Raw genomic sequence first — 6279 nt, 5'->3', positions numbered from 1 at the left:
AATGCAGACTCTGCAAGGAAACCGACGAAACCATGGATCATCTCCTCAGCTGCTGTAAGAAAATCACAGACAGACTACAAACAGAGGCACAACTATGTGGACCAAAGGGTTCATTGGAACTTATGCCTCAAGTACCACCTGCCAGCAGCAAAGAACTGGTGAGATCACAAACCTGCAAAGGTAATGGAAAATGAGCACACAAAGATACTGTGGGACTTCCGAATCCAGACTGACAAAGTTCTGGAACACAACACACCAGACATCAAAGTTGTGGAAAAGAAAAAGATTTGGATCATTGATGTCGCCATCCCAGGTGTCAGTCGCATTGACGAAAAACAACAGGAAAAACTCAGCCGGTATCAGGACCTCAAGATTGAACTGCAAAGACTCTGGCAGAAACCAGTGCAGGTGGTCCCGGTGGTGATGGGCACACTGGGTGCCGTGCCAAAAGATCTCAGCCGGCATTTGGAAACAATAGACATTGACAAAATTACGACCTGCCAACTGCAAAAGGCCACCCTACTGGGATCTGCACGCATCAGCCGAAAATACATCACACAGTCCTAGACACTTGGGAAGTGTTCGACTTGTGATTTTGTGATATGAAATCCTGCATATCTATCTTGTTTGCTGTGTCATAATAAAATAATAATAACAACAATAATAATAGGCCACCCTACTGGGATCTGTGCGCATCATCCAAAAATACCACACACAGTCCTAAAAGCTTGGGAAGTGTTCAACTTGTGATTTTGTGGTACGAAATCCAGTATATCTATCTTGTTTGCTGTGTCATATATGTCATTGTGTCAATAATAATAATAATAATAATAATAATAACAATCGTAGGTTTAGGCAAAAATATGAACTTTGGGCACCCTTATACCAATTATGATCCCATTTGTGACACCTAATCCGTCGTATAAATGGACTTGAAATGAGGTTGCTTGCCTAATTAGATCCAATGACACCGGATCTGTTGAAGTGGGAATGATTGTATATAGAGTTGTTTAAATGTAATTGAGTTATAGTGTTTCAATGTGGGCTGGTAATTGCATCATGCACTGTCTGCTGTCCAGTGTCCACTATGCGAGTGTGTAAAGAGTTAACTGTGTATTGCATCAGACAGCAGGAGTGGTTATAAATAGCTTGCTGTGCTATCTGTTCTTCCCTCTGCCCTCTGCCTATTTGCACGCTTTATGTATATGTCGACTTGAGAGTTTTTCCGTTTGTTTAGTAAATCTTTTGTAGAAAAGCCAAACAGGCTTAAGCCTCTTTATTAGTGCCAGTGATTCTTCGTTGGTCTTCTGCTGCATGTGTGTTTATCCAAACCACGCATTCTGACAGGATCAACCCCAAAAGGGACTGTCAAAACCAGCATCCTGTTACTAACTGTGGATAGATATACTGTGCATATCCACAGAAGCAAAACATGAAATGGTCAACAAAACTATCAAAAGTTTGGTTTGCATCTACACTGTAGGTTGAATGGTTTGACAGCACTTTAACTGCCATGGCTTTTTTGGGAGAGATAAAATGGAGTATATAATAATAATAATAATAATAATAATAATAATAATAATAATAATAGGTAAAAGTTTCCCCTGATGTTAAGTCCAGTCGTGTCCGACTCTGGGGGTTGGTGCTCATCTCCATTTCTAAGCCGAAAAGCCAGCATTGTCCGTAGACACCTCCAAGGTCATGTGGCTGGCATGACTGCATGGAGCGCCGTTACCTTCCCACCGGAGCGGTACCTATTGATCTACTCACATTTGCATGTTTTCGAACTGCTATGGCAGGAGCTGGGGCTGAGAGCGGGTGCTCATTCCGCTCCCGGGATTTGAACCTGGCACCTTTTGGTCCGCAAGTTCAGCAGCTCAGCGCTTTAACACACTGAGACTCCAAGTGGCGTAAATAATAATAATAATAATAATAATAATAATAATAATAATAATAAATCACACAGTCCTAAATGCTTGGGAAGTGTTCGACTTCTGATTTTGTGATACAAAATCCAGCATGTCTATCTTGTTTGCTGTGTCATACAATGTCGTTGTGTCAATAATAATAATAATAATAATAAATCCTGGGATTTGTGATTTGGTGAGGCACCATTACTCGTTGGCAAAGAAGGCTAAAGACCTTGCAAAACTATCACTTTCACAATTCCATAGCATCAGAGCCGGCCCTAGGTATTTTTCCAGTGTAGGCGAACAGAATTTTGGCGCCCCCCCAAACCAATAACTGAAAAAGAAAAGCGTTGGATAAACAAAAATGTTGGATAATAAGGAAGGATTAAGGAAAAGCCTATTAAATATCAAGTTACATTATGATTTTACAAATTAAGCACAAAAACATCATGTTTCACAACAAATCAATAGAAAAAGCAGTTCAATACTTGGTCATGTTATGTAGGAATTACTATATTTGCGAATTTAGCACTAAACATTGAACAGGGATATAGGGCAGTGTGGACTTAGATAACCCAGATAGCCCTCAGTATTAAAAAAACCTCTAAAATCAGGACAATAAATAAAGAACAACACTCTGAAAACAGAAGAAATCCAGACAATAGACCAGGGGTCCCCAAACTAAGGCCCGGGGGCCGGATGCAGCCCTCCAAGGTCATTTACCTGGCCCCCGCCCTCAGTTTTATAATATAATATTTTTATATCAGTTTTAATAATATAACATATTGTATATACATATAATATTGATAATAATCTTATGTTATACAATATAATACTAATAGTAATACCATATAATAATATTAATTATATGTTATATATTACATATTATATAATAGTATAGTGGTATAGTTCAATATAGTAATATATAATGCTAATATTGTGTTATGCTAATAATATAATATATTGTATGTACATAAAGCTGCTCTGAGTCCCCTTAGGGGTGAGAAGGGTGGGAAATAAATGTAGTAAATAAATGCAGTAAATAAATAAATAATTTTAGACTTGGGCTTGGCCAAAGTCTGAAATGACTTGAAGGCACACAACAACAACAACAACAACAACAACAACAATCCTAATTAACTTGACTATCTCATTGGCCAGTAGCAGGCCCACACTTTTCATTGAAATCATAATAGGTTTATGTTGGTTAAAATTGTTTTCATTTTTAAATATTGTATTCTTTCGTTGTTGTTGTTGTTGCACTACAAATAAGACATGTGCAGTATGCATAGGAATTTGTTTGTATTTTTTTCCAAATGATAATTCGGCCCCTCAACAGTCTGAAGGATTGTGGACCGGCCCTCTGCTTAAAAAGTTTGGGGACCCCTGCAGTAGACAATCAGGGACAGCTAACACCTCCCAAAAAAAATATTCTCCCAGGCAAGAAGAAGCCAAGCCTTGAAGCCACAGGGCCATTAAATGCTAATCAAGGTGATTAATTACAACATTCACACCTGCTTCTTTCTCCCACCCTGGACCTTCTACAGATATATAAACCACACTTACCTAGCTTCCAAGTTCCCACAGACCTCACAATCTCTGAAGGCCCCAAAGGTGGGCTCGCGTGGTGCGAAGGCAAGCTCGCGCTGGACAGAAGGCCCGAAAGAGAAGGAGGTGGAGAGTGGTGCCCTCCTCCCAGGACAATGGTGCCCCCGGGACGATGGCGCCACAGGCGAGTGCCTAGTTTGCCTTATGGTTGGACCGCCTCTGCATAGCATTGACCCATTGCAATTAAAGTGGCATCAAACGGCATTAATTTTACAGTGTAGATGCACCCAAAGACAAAGACACATAAGATTGGTGATGTGCATAAACTCATAAGAGTGCATCTGAAATCGCACATCTACACTTTAGAATTAAAGCAGTTTGGTCCCATATTTAACTGCCATGGCTCTGAATTCCTGGAGAGTGTAGCTTTGCAAACTTTTTCCCTTCTGTGTCTCTTGCCAAACTATAGCTCCCAGTATCCCATCGCCTGGAACCGTGGCAATTAAACTACATGCATTCAACAGCAAAGGGTTTTTTTGCATCTTCTCCCCAGATACAGGCGTGCCATTCCGTGTTTCTATATATGATGGAATCTCGCCCCTCTCCATCTGCTCCGGTCTTTTTTTAGATGCAACATTCCCGCCTTCCTTGCCTTGCATCCCAGCCAATTTGGGGATGTCATCCGTGGAACAGGTGCATCTCCTGGCTGATTTATCTCTGGCTGGGTGATGAGTTCCGATTCTGACAATCCCAGGCCCAGTTGCTTCTGCAGAGATGGCAGAAACGTTGGCAAGGTCACCCTTTTTCCTGTTGTTGCCAAACCCAAGAGTGATATATCTAAATGTATGCGTCCCTAGGCTGGCAGTGACCACAACCACAATAGTGGCAACCACAACCACGCTTGCAGCACTGGCAAGGAAATTTCCAACAGCTGTGTAAGATGATACGGATGTGAAATTCTGAAAAGTCCACACAGATGGGTGAGTACGTGCCATCATCTGGGCACATTTCTGTGGACCCAGGACATCATAGAGGAGCAAAGGATCCTAGAGACTGAAGGGGCCTCCCAAAGGTCATGTAGACCAACCCCATTCTGACATCTTTTAGGAGAGGGACAGAGAATTCTATAGATTACTGATTCCCAAAGTGGGCGCTACCATCCCCTGGTGGGCACTGCAGCGATCCAGGGGGGCGGTGATGGCACATTAGGACATGGGGGTGGGTCCAGGGAAGGGACGGGGCCTCTTCCCAAGTGCCAGAGACAGGGCTGAGCACCTGAGGTACCTGTTAGGACACAGAGGGTGGAGCTAGAGGAGTGGGTGTGGCTTCTTCCCAAGAGCCCGAGACAGGCCTGAGCCTCTATACCTCTCCTGAGAGGCCTTTTAGGACTAAAGGGCGGGGCTAGGCATGGGGGCGGGGCCTCTTCCCAAGAGCACGAGACAGGGCTGAGCCTCTGTATACCTCCCCTGAGGCGCTTGTTAGAATACGGGGGCGGGGTATAGGGGTTCAGCCCCATCAGGCACTTTGGAAGAGGCCCCCTCCTCTAGCCCCCTGTGTCTTGGCAGGCGCCACAGGACAGGGATAGAGGCTCAGCCCTTCCTCAGAGCTCATAACTCCGCCCATCCCAATCCTGGCCTCCCATTTGTGGCCCGGCCCACCTTCCCCTCCCCTTTGCAGCCCTGCCTCTTGGACTAGGGGAGAAGCTCAGCCCCGCCCTCTTGAGCAGGAGCCACGCCCACCCCTCTAAGCCACGCCCCCCTTTCCAGAGGGCGCTGAGTAATATTTTTTCTGGAAAGGGGGCGGTAGGCCAAATAAGTTTGGGAACTACTGCTATAGTTCTAGCCCAGGGGTCCCCAAACTTTTGAAGCAGAGGGCCGGTCCACAATCCTTCAGACTGTTGAGGGGCCGAATTATCATTTGAAAAAAACAAAACAAATTCCTATGCATACTGCACATGTCTTATTTGTAGTGCAACAACAACAACAACAACAAAGCAATACAATATTTAAAAATGAAAACAATTTTAACCTACATAAACCTATCAGGATTTCAATGGAAAGTGTGGGCCTGCTACTGGCCAATGAGATAGTCAAGTTAATTAGGATTGTTGTTGTTGTGTGCCTTCAAGTCATTTCAGACTTTGGCCGAGCCTAAATCTAAAATTAATTATTTATTTACTGCATTTATTTACTACATTTATATCCCACCCTTCTCATCCCGAAGGGGACTCAGAACAGCTGTATGTACACACAATATATTATATTATTAGCATAACACAATATTAGCATCATATATTACTATATTGAACTATACCACTATACTATTATATAATATGTAATATATAACATATAATTAATATAATTATATGGTATTACTATTAGTATTATATTGTATAACATAATATTATTTTCAATATTATATGTATATACAATATATTATATTATTATAACTGATATAAAAATATTATATTATAAAACTGAGGGCGGGGGCGAGGTAAATGACCTTGGAGGGCCGCATCCGGTCCCCGGGCCTTAGTTTGGGGACCCCTGATCTAGCCCAACCGCATTCTGCCATCGTTTAGGAAAGGGACAGAGAATTCATGAATCTGTTTCCAGTAATTGTTTACTTTGTTGCATGACCACCACAGGTGGTAAAATGTGCCCTTTTCTTTCCCACATTTCCAACATTTACCGGTGCAGTTGTACATCTTCGCTAATCTCTCTGGAGGGAGAAACCACCGCAAGTGCATTTTGTAGATACTTTCTTTTAGGTTTTGACGTGCCGTGAACTTCATTCTTTTATTCCATGTTTTTTCCCATTG

The sequence above is a fragment of the Anolis carolinensis genome, unplaced genomic scaffold, assembly GCF_035594765.1.
Source record: "Anolis carolinensis isolate JA03-04 unplaced genomic scaffold, rAnoCar3.1.pri scaffold_14, whole genome shotgun sequence".
Taxonomy (NCBI): domain Eukaryota; kingdom Metazoa; phylum Chordata; class Lepidosauria; order Squamata; family Dactyloidae; genus Anolis; species Anolis carolinensis.
Note: the sequence above shows the minus strand (reverse complement) of the source record.